The sequence below is a fragment of the Pinus tabuliformis genome, chromosome 3_1 (genome assembly GCF_031772625.1).
Source record: "Pinus tabuliformis cultivar Carrire ecotype Pingquan chromosome 3_1, CPIR1, whole genome shotgun sequence".
NCBI classification, from domain to species: domain Eukaryota; kingdom Viridiplantae; phylum Streptophyta; class Pinopsida; order Pinales; family Pinaceae; genus Pinus; species Pinus tabuliformis.
This window is the reverse complement of record NC_142301.1, coordinates 566211460-566227021: the sequence shown is the minus strand read 5'-3', so window position 1 is coordinate 566227021 and position 15562 is coordinate 566211460.

Genomic DNA, 15562 nt, shown 5'->3' with positions numbered 1-15562 from the left:
AAACACCAATTCTAAACCCAGAACATTGCACAGAAGCAGCTAGAACATAAATCAAGATATATACGCTACTTCACTCTTCAGCAACCTATGAGTATACGCCTCTGTACCACAACCAACCTACGTATACGCTTCTTTCACTCACAGAAAAAGTGTGTATACACACCTGCAATTCACTGAACCTGCATACAGATCTATAAATGATAATTTATTCTTTTAAGCATTCAGACATCAGTTAACCCAGATTTATAGATCAAGAGTGCGCCACATATAACAAATCAAAATGATACAGAGATACCAATGTTCAAGCCTTGACATTTTGATCCATCAATAGTCCTTATCCTTCTTGCGCTCAGGTTCCTCCTTCATTCAGATCTAGATCTACACCATAACCCAATCACCAGTATTCCAGATCTCATACATTATCAGATATTCAATCATAATTCAGATGATCCCTTGTCACATGATCTCCTTCCTCTTTTATAGTTTTAGGCCTTCCACAATACCACGGTCCAAAACCATAAGAAACCAATACCAAGGGCCCAAAACCTAGGGTCAACACTTCTGACGAGATACCATGGTCCAAAACCATAGGTTCAAATTCCAAGGACTAACAACCATGGACCAAAAATAAATTTCCCACCATGTACGCGCTTTTCTGTGCATAAAAGTGTGTGTATACGCATACGCGAATTCTGAACGTATAACCCACGTGTATACGCGTGTTTGGCAAGGTGAACCTGCGTATACAAGATTTCCTTCATTCTGAGCACATGAATTGAGATCTGTCACCAAAGAGAGTTGCCATCAAGGACAACACCTGTACCATAGCACCACTCCTGTGCCAAAATGCCAACATATAACAAATTCCCCCTAATGTGTGAGATCAGAGGCTACGACAATGGCCGAAATACTTTATATTCAACTTTCCTTTTCTTTGGAAAAAATAGAGAGAGGATCAGAGCTTCGAGCGGTATGAGAAACCTGATACAACTCACATATATCAAACAACTAAAATCATGTCTTGAGTTGGGAATTTCCATGCTCAGTAGCTATGTCAGAGTGATTTTCTCAAAAAAGAGATATGGCAATGCTGGCTTCCGATAAGAACAATGCAGAACCTCTATCATAATAGGATCATTTTGATAAGCTGTCTCCAAAAAACGATAACACAACTTGGGAGAGGAAACAAGGTTAAGTGATGCAAGCCTCTACCCAAGGTCTTGATTTCTGCTTCATCGAACAACATAGATCGATCCATGTGAATATGGGTGTTGATGTTGGACATGCACGAAATTGTCTGATTACCAATCAATAATGGAGACCGTTAACAGGCACGCACAATCTTAGAATCATTTAACTAGGAACAAATAATGAAAATCCCTGACCAAACACAAGGTGACCTGCCACTAATGTCTACAAGTACCAAGGCACTGAACTATTTCTAGGTCCTTTTCCTAGATAGAGTGTTGAATTCGATAGGAAGAGACATGTCGAAATGTAGGAAGTAAGGTGTCCTACATCAGTTGACACGAAATGGGACAAGAATGATTTTTTTTTTGAGGAATATTTTGAGCATTGGGTGAAAGTGACAGAGGGCATGATGGTAGGATATGCTTGATGGTTTGATGGAGGAAACAAAAGATAAAGGTTTTCCCTTGAAAAATAGAAGGCACGACAATGGTTTTAACCATGCAGCACTAGACTCATGAACACCAAAGAGCGTTAGGATACAGAGATGCAAGAACATCGGGGTATATAGGCTAAACTCATAGGATGGTAAGATTCATATTGAGAGGCCATCACAAGGAAGGTTTATCTGAGGGAGTGCCATGTTCAAGGGAGTGACTATTGCCAAAAAGCTCTTTCAAAATACAGAAAATAACGCAATTGTATTGTCCACTCTCCCCATCTGATTAGTTTAGTGAGTTTAGATGGGTAAACTCATCGATCTTTTCATATTTTTAGAGTCTAAAAAGGACCATAAAAAGTGTGACTCTATGCCATATCTGATTAGTTTAATGAGTCCAGACAGGCAAACTCGTCGATCTTTTCATGCTTTAAGAGTCTGAAAAGGATCGTAAAATGAGCGACTTTATGCCATATCTGATTAGTTTAATGAGTCCGAACAGGAAAACTCGTGGATATTTTCATGTTTTAAGAGTCTAAAAAGGATTCTAGAAAGAGCGACTCTATTCCTCATCTGTGTAATTTAATGAGACTAGATGATACAACTCGGTGGTCTTTTCATATTTTGAGAGTCTGAAAAGATCGTAAAGAACAAATCCAAGGTGGTATGTTTGTCATAGTTTTTAACCGGGTGCGACGAAGGTTTAATAGTATACCTGTAACGGTTCCTTTTCTATATGTTAATATATTGAGTCCAGATAAAGAGAAACCTATACTCAATGGATATTTTCCTCATTTTGTTACGAGTATGAGGAGACAGAATAAACTCAATTTTCGTCATGAAACTTTAATGAGTCATGCGACAACAAACTCAATACATTCATCAAATTTTAACAAGTCAAATGAAGAAAAATCAAGGTATGTTTTTTAGTTTAGTGAGCAAGGAAAAAGAGGTAAAATAATTGGTCATTCCTTCTTTGTAGATTTAATGAGCCTGCAGACGGGAAAAACTCGGGGACTCTTCAATTTAAGAGCAAGAAATTGTCCCAAAAAAGAAAGTTCTTTATCATCATCGTAGATGTTTAACGAGCCCAATGACAAAAAATCATGGTTTTTTCAATTTAAAGAGAGAGATAAGTTCCTAAAAATATTGCTCAGAGCTTCTTCATAAGTTTTTAATGAGCCTGAAGAAGGAACTCAGGGTTTTTTCGATTTTATGAGTGAGAAAAAAGTCCCAAAAGAGAATTCTCAATCGATCTTTTTCAGTTTAGTGAGATAGCAAAAGAGGGAAAAAGAGTTTCTCGGATCATCGTCGTAAGTGTTTAATGAGCCTGATGATGAAAAACTCAGGGATTTTTAAGTTAAAGAGTGAGAAAAAGTCCCAAAAGAGAACACGCTCATATATTCTTTGTAGTAGTTTAACGAGCCCAAAGAAGGAGACTTGAGGTTTTTCATATTAATGAGAAAGAAAAATACCCTAAAAAGAATGCTCTATATTCTTCATGGTAGTTTAATGATCCCAAAGAAGGAGACTCAAGGATTTTTCAGATTAACGAGCAAGAAAAATACCATAAAAATATTGTTTGATACTTCTTGATCTCATGCTTGACAATAAAAGGCTCTATGCCATGCATTTCCTCATAACACCAAGGGAAAACATAAAGGGTAGGTGAAGCTTGCAATTTCCTTAGGATTGCATTTGGCTCCAATTTGTATATTTTCCCTGATGTCTGGCTTGACTGAAATATCGATGAGAAATGTTTTTTTAAAGATTGCCCATGTTCCCGTCCAATTCCAAAGATTGGATAGTTATATAAGGTGGGGGAACAATTTCAGCTGCGTTAAATGACATTATTTGAATAGCCATTGTGCTCGAATCAAATATCGAAACACGATGGTGGGAGTCCTCTCATGGTTTTTCTTCTAAACACATGATCTCTCTAATAGCTTTGTCTGAAGGTAGGACTTGATTGAGGAGATCAAAAGGAGCAGTTATGGAGGGGAGGTGGTATCGTTGGTCGTGACAAAAGTGGCCGGAGATTTGGATTCAGATTGAATAGCCTGGTATGCCAATTCAATTGGTGACAATGGCATTTGTTCTTCATAACTGTCAATCTCTGAAGGGGCTGGTAGGATCCAAGGATCGGTCGGTTCACGAGGAATGGATAAAACCATATTGATCATCTATGGAACCACTGGTGGCAAAAGAGGGAAAAAAACCCATCAGGGAAGAGCCCTTCAATAGACCAGTACCAATACTAATGTAAGAGTCAGGTACACCACCCACTAAGGGTACATAACCGCTAGGTAATGGGGAATAATCAGGGGTTCAAAAGGAAAATTGGTCCACTTGTGACTATCTTTCCATCCAATGGAAATAGGATGATGCGAAAGACAATAGACACAATGGCAGTCATGGTGTAAGTCCAACTGCGACCCAAAAATAGATTATAGTCAAGCTTTCTATCTATGACTTCGATGTCCACCATTACCATTTTCCCATTCAAGGTGATGGGATAGCTAGCTAGGTAACCTTTTGGGATGAAAGTGTGGCCGTAGAAAGCTTTAAGGGAATTCAACAATGGGGATAGGGTTGGAGAATCCAAAGAGAGCCATCATGAAGCCGACATTACGCAGGTTGAAGCACCTTCATCAATGATAGTTCTATGTATTCCTTTCCCTTTCGAAAATATTTTCACCTAAAATGAAAGCTGGTTTGAAAGGGGAGGTTTACATTTTTCCATGTTGAAAATTGAAAGCATGGAATCCTGGGGTTCGATACCACCAATAGCCGAAAGAAAAGCTTTCCTTTGTGCTAGACAGGTTTGTAATACTTCGAGCGCTGACATAGCCGATAGTTCTTGTGCCAAATCTTCTACAATATTGTAGTTTTGGGTAGCACGTGCATATGTATTATGTGTTGTGCGATGAAGTGCCCCTTTTGGGGGGTGAATTAAAAGATCAACAACCAGCCTTCCAATATGGAGATCATTGGAAGGCAATTGGTTTTGACTTGAGGAGGGCTCCTCTGAATGAGCGACTGGAGCTCCATAAGATTTGGCTCTGGTTTGAAGATCTACCGTTTCAAAGGTGTAAATGGTAGATGGTCCTTCACTAGCTGAAGGATGTTGTGAACTGCCATTGTTCGCTTGCGAGGGTTGGGGTTGGTTTGCAATAAGGTGTTGCTACTGCTGAGTAGGGAAAGGATTATTAAGGATAACAGGGGTCCTACCAGTGTCCTTTTTAGCAATGAAATCTGTGCATTCCTGAAGATGCAGACAACGATAGGTCATGTGGTATTTGGCACAAATTTTACAACGGAATCTAGCAGGTTTATCCTTTCCATCATCAGAGGGCACAAAAAACTTCTGCTTCGGGTTGTACTGCTTTGTTGATTTCTCTTCAGAAGGAGCAGTGTTTTTCTTATTCTTCTTGTTCTTACCACCGGGTTTTTGTGTAGACTGCACAGAGTTTATCACGGTGGTAGGAAGAGCATTCGATTTGGTAGAGGGGTGAACTGACATCTAGGCAATGTGACCACTGAGTTGTTTTACAACAACCCCGGAGGTTGCACTGATAATCCCATCGGCATGCGCTTCGGGTTGCTGAGTAGCGGGAACATTGGAGTTGTGAGGAGAATTGGGAATAACGTCGTATAAAGTGTCAGACTACAAATATATCAGATCTAAGTGAGCATTGGAGTTGTGAGGGGCATTGGGAATAACGTCATATAAAGTGCCAGAGTACGAATATATCAGCTCTAAGTGTTGGTAATGATGAATGGATTGGTCTTCTGTGACCGCACCGCCTAAGGTGACATATTTAGTGATTTGGGGGAGTAGAAACGTGCAAAACCAATCCGCTAATAGATAGTCTGGGAGGGGAGCTTTGACTAACCTCTGCCAACTTCTTCATTCATGTATATGATTGGAGAGGTGGGTGCCAGTATCCTGACGTAATGAAGTGAGGAGTTCCGTCCCAGTTCCATAGTGGATGGGTAGCTAGAACTGCTTTAAGAATTCCATCGCTAAAGTGCTAAAGGTATTGACTGACGCTCATGGTAACTCGATGTACCACTTGGTTGCATTGCCAGTAAGGGTGCGGGGAAAGAGATGCAGCCGGACACTATCATCCACCATGGAGTTAGAAACACACGATAGATGATAGGTGGTGATGTGTGTACATGGATCCTCCCGTTGTTTCCGTTAGAACTTCGGGATGTCTGTCAGTATTTTATGCAGGATTGGCGACCAAAGTAAGTTGTGATAGATGGGGTCATTTGTAATTTTTTACAAGTCGGGGATATCAAGCATTGCCAAGAAAGGCAAGGTGTTTGATGCCCCCGAATCGAACCAAGGTGATGACATATGACTTGAGGATCCTTGCGGTCCTCCCATCGTGTTGTTTCCAATATTATACATAGGTTGCATGGTATAGTAAGTGCCTTGGGGTATAGTATTGTCTTGTGGGTTTCCATAGGGGTCTTTAGGCTACGCGATGGAAGTGCCCCTAGGATAAGGAGTGATCTCTTGACTCATTTGAGGTTGTGAGTAGGGTGCTCCTATGGATTTATTGGGACCTTGTTGAGGGTTCTCGATCACCACATAACTAACCATAGGTCCTTGACTAACATAAGGAGGGTTCATGTCAATCAATTACTAACCATGCAGACCTGAAAACAGAGGGGGAACTGTTATGCTCCAGGCCGGTATATACATACTGGGAACTGTTCCCCCAGATACCTAAATCTGGGGGTTAGACAGAAAAGAGGTGGAACCCGGAATGTAATGGATTCCACTCGTGGTGGGTGTCACAATAGGGTTTGAACCTGGGAAAGATGGGACAGCGGGGTTCACCATTAGAGGTGTGGTACTGACTGTCGACTGGGGAAGTGGTGGTGGACCAAAATTGTCCAAAAAATCCCATGACCCATTAGTCATCGATGGGATGGGTGGAAATGTTCCAGCGAAAGACAAAGGAGGTACAAATGCAACAGGAACCAAGAGTGGTCCCAACAGATTCATGATCAGAGGATTGTATGGAGGAAGAAATCCTTGAGTAAAGAAATCCTCTGGTAAGCTTGAATCGTGGGATGTCCAAACTGGTTATGTGTTAGATCTCGAAGACTGATTTCCCGAAGACGGGTAATCCAATTCATTGGGGCTCAGAGGATCATCCATAGTGAGTGGGGGAAGTCCTAACAACCATCTAGATTGATGACGAGGGCTGGATGTAGCCATGGTGGCCGATAATTTTTATCAATAAATTTTATAGTAATGTTTATTAAAGTCTTGGTGATAACACTCTGGTGCTTAAAAAAAATACACTAAGGAAATCAATCAACAAACTGAGGGAAATGACCTTGTCTGATAAGCACCAATCACTAGAGATGAAACCCAGTATCACAATGAATAACAGAGAGAGCCAACAAAATGTACAGTTATGATTACTCTTGAGCTTCGCCTGAACCTCAGATTAATGGGCCAAGTACTCTCATGAAGACGAGCACCCTCCCAAAAAATAAAGACAGAGTAGGTTCGTCTGTGTTAGGTACTAGGGCATCCTGCCCCAGTCACCTTGTGTTCATCCCTAAAAGTATGGTCGCTAAGGATAACTCAAATCACAGACACCACCTGGGGGACATAGTCGCAGATAGTATGCTATGTGGGTAGGATACCTGAGTCCCTGACTCAGCTCCGGTATCCCCGAAGGGATCACCGATACACATAATACCCAAAGGAGATGTAAGCAAAGGTAGGCTACCTCCACTTACAATCCGATGTTGTCTTGTATTTAGCTCCTCTTTTACTAGAGTGGTCTCAGACAGTATGAGTGCAGAAGGATTTCTCTCTTTAATGACACTAGTTTTGGTGTATGATCTTGGGCATTTAACTCACACTGCCGATCCCAACATCTTAGCCTAAAATAATGTGTTTTTACTCTAAAAAGAGTTGCTGATTGATTTTATTAGGTAGATTTTAAATGTACTTCATTAGAGTCTTCGGTAGGGTGTTGACATATGAAATTATATGGGACTTTGACTCAAAGCATGCAAAAACAATGCCCGTAAATGTTCACTTTCAATGAATAAGCTGCTTCTACAAAGGAAGAGTCATTCATACATCAATATTTATACCATGCATCCTATTTAGTAAAACACTAGCACAACCAACATAACTTCAATGTTCACTAACAACTATTGAAACCAAATAATGCAAATCTAACCAGCGAAGCAAAACAATAAACTTTTTTGTATTTTTTCTTTAATGAAAACAAAATCTTTAAGAAGTAAAGTTATTTTCTTAAAAAAAAAATTGTTCAGGACACAGATCAGTCAAACAAGTGCAATTACAGATCCTTGATCAGTCTACATGTAGATTTCCTAACCCATGAGGTCACATTGCAAGTTGTTTATGAAGAAATGGTTGACTAACAGTCTGTACTAGAGGCTACAGAGAGTTAGTTTCAGCACTAACGCTCCGTTTGTGAGGGCACAATGCTTTATAAGCATTGTTTTCACTAGTAACTTGCATTAGTGAGGAAAAATACTCAAAAAATGAGTTGTGGGGATCAGATCTAGGGCCGAGCACTGAGAGAAGGGTGATGTATGGTCCTGAATGGTCGAAAAGGGAATGAAGAAGTACAGGAAGGCCTGGAAGAAAGAGATATCTAGGAACTTTTTGGGAAAAACCAAGAACTAAGTGTATTCCTCAACAGAGTCGCCAATTCTGCTATAGGGATTAATGCACGAGTGTTTGGTGATGTATAAACCCTCAAGGATCTTCCCAGGATCCTTGGAAGATAGTCAAATTAGATTCAGTTGTCACAAAGATACATGCATATCTATGTTTAACAAATGAATATCAAAGCGAGAAGGAATTATTACCTCGAGTCTTAGTGTGGTGTTGCTAGAGAGCACAATGTAGCTAGGCGGAAGACCCCTGAGCCAACTCTAGATCAAAACCTGCACATAGAAAAGACAAGCGTAATATCACAACATAAAACCTTGATAAACAATGCATGAACATATAAAGATATCTAGTTGCATATAACTAAGCCACTCATGCTAATGATATTGTATAAACATACAAACAAGTCACACTATCAACATCTCGGAGTGGACAACACAACTACAGTTCTATATTGATGTAAAAAGAGTGATTACAACAATCAGTTGCATCATCCTTCCCTTACCCCTCCAGCCCCCCTCTCTCTCTCCCTTTTTAACCTCTTCTGATGCCTTAGTCTGAGATTCTGCTCAACAGTAAAATAAGAAATCCTTTCGAATGGCTCGAACTCTTTCACAATGGCCCAAGCTTTGCATATATAGCATGTAAGGTTAGGGTTTCCAAGTCCTTCATGAGTTCCATTAGGCAAAAGTAGTGATTTTTCCATGCCTTAGTGCTCTTTCCCATTTGCATATTCCATTAGGAATTAGTAATTCCCCCAAACAGGTCGAGTTCTGATGTTTCCCTGCTTTTATGAGATGACATAGGAGAGAATATAGGGATATTTTCTGAGTCAACTCATTCCCTTGACCCATAGAAACTCATTAGGATTCACTAACGCTCTTCCCAAGGTAGCAAATAGAGTTACTTTGGGCACTAACACACCCTTAGCCTTGCTAGGAAGCTTTATGAAGAAGGTTGCTAGTATTTAGGTAGCATTAGCTTGACAACTGGGCCTGTGAACTTGGTCAATCCTTCAGTCATCATGTCTTTATCCTCTGAGCTGATGAGGAGGTCATTTTACTGTATAATAGTTGTAGCAGCAATTGAAAGTATTTTTGAAATAGTCATGAGGTACCCTTTTGTAGCACATCGAAGACCCTTTTGAAGTTGGATTTATAGCAGATCAAATCTTGGAGCTTGTGTGAAGCATACTTGAGTCTGGATTGAAGATTAATCCTATATTGAAGCATAATTGAAGGACACTTCAAGCTTTTAATATCCGTTAAAGAACACTCCAAGAGTGGTGTGTAAGCATATTAAAGAAGCCTTTGTAGATTTTTCTTGTAGCCACTTGAAGAGATCTTGTTGAGAAGATTTAGTTGATCTTGGAGATATTATTGGAGACTATGTTGCATTGAAGCAATCATGAGGTGACTTTGGAGATATTTGTTTTGGGTATCATGAAGAAAAATGGAGACATGATGTGGAGACTAAGTGAAGGGATAGCTGAAGTTTGATGGGGTTCGTTGAAGAAGACATTGGGAGCCGTGAAGTATAATGAAATATATCTTGATGAAGTAAACTAAGGGTTGGATCGAAATATGTTAGATCCTTGAAAAGACAAGGTTGGTGCATTGAAGGATAGGGTTGGAGCCCTAGAGGATCAGAGTCATTAAGAAACTAGGTCGGAGCATGAACCAGATATATGGTTTGATCTCTTGAGGTTGGTGCCTCAAAATTTACAAGGTTGGAGCCTTGGAAGTCCAACTCGGTGCTTGGCATATTACAGGTTGAAGCCTGGGAGATTGAAGATTGGTTTCTTCTTCTAGTATTGGAGCCCTACATATATTGTACTTGATTTATTGTAAATAAGAAATTAATAAAATCATTTATTCTTATTGTTCATTTTGTGTTATAAATATAAGTGATATAACTGGTAAAAATAACAATTGAAAAAAAATACCGATTCACTACCCCCTCTCAGTATTTCCAACAATTGGTATTAGATCCAGTACCTTTACTCACAAGCCTAATAGCCTGAAGGTTGATCCTTAGAACAAAAATGGCGAACCCAAGGAATAAAGCTCCCAATCCTCCTCAATATATCTCTTCCTCAATCGTGAAAAAATGAAGACAATCAAATTGCGAAGGTGTCATTGTTCAATGGAAAATTTGATGTATGGAAGGTAAGAATGAGAAATTTCTTAATGGTTCAAGGTGTTGAAGTATGGGAATAAGTGATTATTGATAACATGATGAACGAAGAATCTAAGGAGTACAATGCAAAAGCGATGAAGGAAATCTTGAATTGGCTACCAGATTCTATAAAGGCCAATTTGGAAAAATGTTCATGAGCAAAGAGTATATGGGACAAACTTCATGACCTTCACTCAAAACGATCATTGACCATGACCATTAGTCAAGAAGATGATGGAAATCAAGAAGGAAATTCAAAACCCATCAAGTAAGATGAAAATAAGAATGATGACATCAAGGCCAAAGAAGACCTAGAAGAAGAAGAAAGTAAAGAAGACTTTGAAGAAGATCTCTTAACTAAACTTATAGCTTCAAAGGAAGAGATTAACAGTTTGAAAAAGGAAAATGGGGAACTTAAAAAGAAAGTGCAAGGTGGTGACCAACAGAAGACAAGGAAGGAAGTTGACCTTTTCAAGCTTCAAGTACTAGAAAGAGATGAGGAGCTTACCAAACTTAAGGAGGAATTTCATCAAAACAAAATAAAGCATCATGAAGAAGTCATATCCATGAAAACTAAATTTGATAAGGAAAAGAAAATGGAAGAAACTTTGTCAAGCCAGCTTGAACAAATCTCAAGAGCTTGAACAACTTGAAGTAGAAATTCGTCAATACAAGGAAGAGGTCTCCTCCCTTATATCTAAAATAGAAGAAGCAAGAAAAAAATAGCAAGGAGCTGAGAAGGTGATGGAATATTTGACATTCATAGAAGGGCAAGTTGATGAAGAAGAAAAGGAGAGAAACACCGTGATATGCCAACTAGAAGAAAAGGATGATGACATCATCAAGTTATGATTAGAAATCACTTCTCTTAAGGCGTAATCATGTGAAGCAACCAAGATGAAGGAAGAAATGGTGATCATTTTATCAAAGAAGGATGAAGAATGGAAGAAAATGAAGGAAAAAATTATATTTCTTAAAAAGGAATTTGACTTGCTGAATAAGAACTTGAAAAGTTCTCAAACCCTAGATGACATCCTAAGTCATCAAAGGTATTCCCTCAATAAATCAGGTCTTGGCTATGCAGGTGAATCCTCAAGCAAGAATGATAATTCTTCAAACAAGAAGGATGTGAGGAAGCTAGGAAGAAATGTTGATGCTCCAAGTTCCAACAAAGGAAAGGAGAAGGGTCAAGATAACAATGGAAGAAACCCTATTACAAGGAGACTTGCAGATGGTGTAAATAATACAAAAGGTAATGAATATCATCAAAGAATCCCAAGGAAAAACTACTTCAGAAATACATCAAGGAAATATTCATCTCCCAGGTATCAAAGTATATTTCTTGGTTATTGTTATTCTTGCACAAACTTTGGGCACATGGAAAAATATTGTAGGGCATATCACAAAGACAAATATAATGGTCCCCATCAATATCCTAGAAGCAATTTTGCAAGAAGAAGTCATGATTTCTTATTCATGAACAAGATGTAGTGCTTCAATTTCCATAACATTGGACATATGGCACGTGACTATAACTTGACTTGGATCCCTAAACAAGCTAAAAATATGTCAACCAAGCCAGAAAATAAAGTTACAAAAATATGGAGAAAGAAGCAAATTGGATCCGAAAGTCTCTTGGACACTCTAGACAACAACACATGTAGTTGATTTGATGAAGACATCAATATGTGATATCCCAAGTGTTTGATGATGAGACATTGCGAAAAGGGAGACCATGCATATAGTTAGGTGGAGCTTGTGATCATTCTTGTAGAAGCTATCCATGAAAGGGCACTATGAAACCTTTGATGAGTCACACATGGAAAATCTTGAAAGATCATCTCCATTGAAGAATATGATCCTTTACTCACCTGATGGACCATTGTTGAATATGTCTTCCACTTGATCACAAGGATGCAATATTTCTTTTCTAAAGAAAAAATAAGAGCTAACTGAGGTTATGTAGGCAGGGGAAGTCAGTTGATCATCTACCTCATCCATTTCCATGAAGGCATGCAAAGGCTTAGGGGGGTTAACATACCTATGAAAAACTAGGATTGATAAAGAAAAGAAGCAGCTTAATAGTGGGAGTACATGGGCACCCCGTTTTCGATTGATGTCAAAGGGGGAGATAATGTTGGAAGGGAAAGAATATTGTCATCCATGACAAAGGGGGAGATTGTTAATCAAGGTTGTCATTGATGTCAATATGGCATTGGCTGAGATGACAAGTATTCTTGAGATGCCTTGTTCTAGGTGATGATGAGGTACATGTTCAACAAACTCTTGTTTGATAAAGATGCCATCAATGAAGATTTCAAGCTATTAATATCTCAAGCCACTAATCAAGTCCTTGAACTAAATATGATGTTACAAATTGTCAATCATGTGCCTTGATTGATGATCTAGACCTTAAGTGCCAATATACAAGTATTTGATGTGGAGAAATATACTTGATGAATTTGTACACATGATGATGTCATACTCTTGAATGACCACACTTGATAATGTTCTTGATGACATGGTTGGAAGACTACTTTGGAACTTTCCTAATGACGTTGCACTATAACATATCACTACACTAGTATATAATGATATTATTGGATATGTGATGACATGGATACTGCACTCCTACATGATCCTATGATGATGAAGAATCCAAACAATGGAGAAGTTATACTATCCCAAACATTTTATGCACAAAATTGGAGGAAAGTCTCAAATAAAAATAAAATTGGGAAACTTGGAGGCAATCTTTCAACATGGAACCTGGACCATCTTAAAGAGGATTTTTTCCTCTTTCCAATGAGCCCTTACTTTCCTTGAGATATTTAATTTTCAAGTTAAAAAATATATTTTCAAAAATGAGTCGACTTGCACCTTGTCTTTCAAGTTGGCCTCCATATAATGACGTGTCTCTTCACTTTCGCTTGCAGCAAACACTATATATACAATTCAAACTTCATTTCTCATCAACAATTTCAGTGATCATTTCAGAGAAGGAGCTCAAAATTGTATAGAAGGCCAAGAAGACATAATACTCTACTATTTGGGCTGATGTTTTTGTTGAGTTGACATTCAAAGCTAAAAATATAGAGCTTGGATCACATTATTAGCGACATAACTTTTTTTTTTGGAAGGTCACTATAGCAAAGACATGTGAATGCATTAAACTCATGGACAAACATTTGTGATAAGGCACAAACCTCACCTAAACTTGGATTGCAATTCTGTCTGTGATATTTCAGACCTGTGGTCTATAGACTAGTGCAGATCTCAGAACAATTACACCATGGAGAAGTGGTTGGACAATATTTTGCGAAGACTAGGATCTACAAGTTTGTTAAGTTCCCGAAATGTGAGAACAATCTCTTAAAGAAGTTCGGTCTTCAATTGCAGAAGACTGTTACTAGTGTAGAAAGTTGTGGGAGCCACCTATGATTAGTCTCACCTTGGAACAATTTTTTGCATAACTAAAGAGCAGACCTTAAAACCATATTGAAGCAGTGTTTCTCTAACTTAAAAGGAAATTTGGGAGAGATATTTATAGTAGTTTATTGAAGGTATTTTTGGATCACCTTTTAAGGCTATTAGAAGCTAGTTTGGTCCAGTTGTACCAACAATTGAAGGTCTTTTTGAAACAATACCGAGGTGCCCTTTTGTAGCACATTGAAGACCTTTTCAAAGTGGATTTATAGTAGATCAGATCTTCGAGCTTATGTGAAGCAAACTTGAGTCTTGATTTAAGGTTAATCCTATATTGAAGTATAATTGAAGGACACTTAAAGTTTGATAACCTATTAAAGAGCACTCTAAGAGTGGTGTGTAAGCATATTGAAGAAGCCTTTGTAGATTTGTTTTGCAGCTATTTGAAGACATCTTGTTGAGAATCTTTAGCTAATCTTGGAGATATTATTGGAGACTATGATGTGTTGAAGCAATCATGAGGTGAATTTAGAGATATTTGTTTTGGGTATTATGAAGAACAAAGGAGACACCTTCATGTGAAGATCAAGTTTGATTGTTGAAGATTGACAAGGCTCGTTGAAGAATACATTGGGAGACGTGAAGTACAACAAAATATATCTTGACGAAGTAAACTAAGGGTTGGATCCCAAGAGGTTAGCGCATTGAAAAGACAAGGTTGGTGCCTTGGAGGATAGGTTTGGAGCCCTTGAGGTTGATGCCTCAAAATTGACAAGGTCAGAGGCTTGTAAATCCAAGTTGGTGCTTGGCATATTACAGGTTGGAGCCTGGGAGATTGAATATCAGTGTCCTCTTGTAGGGTTGGAGCCCTACATATATTGTACTTGATTTATTATAAAGAAGAAATTAATAAAATAATTTAGTCTTATTGTTGATTTTGTATTCTAAATATAAGTGATCTAATTGGTAAAAGTAACAATTGAAAAGAAATAATGATTGTTGTCTAGGTAAATCCTCTCGGCAGATAGAGATGATACCTCTAGCCCAATGAGTGGGACTAGCAACCAACATGACAATCTAGGAGACACTTTCCTAAATTACAATCGAAATGAGAGAATAGGAAGGAGACCTACCTCGTTCTGATGCTATAACACACTCCTTTGTTGAAGATCTTGATCACTTGCTCCTCAGGCTCAGTCCTTACTGTTCACAGCATTTGAATACTTGCACAAGAGACCAAAGACAAAAAAAGTCATACAATTTCAATAAGCATAATGGAATGTAATCCACTTAATAGATCAAAGAGTATTAAGATAAATGCTGCATTAACACAAGAGTTTATGGAAAGTGAATAAACATTTGTATATATTAAGAAATAAAAGAGGAAGCATACAACCCAGGCCTTGATGTTAGTAAGCCCTCCTTGAGTGAATGTCCAAGTCCAAGCTCAAGCTCTCCAGGCACTCCTTCTCCAAGCCAAAGTGAATAGCATGTAGCCACTATCTTAGCATAAGGGTGAAAATAATTAGAGACAACCCTTTGGGAATGAAAGAGGATGAATATATAGGTAGGGAGAGGGAGTTAGGATCTCTCCAAAGATATGGGAAGGTCCTAATCTCAAGGAGGAAGATCATATGGATAAT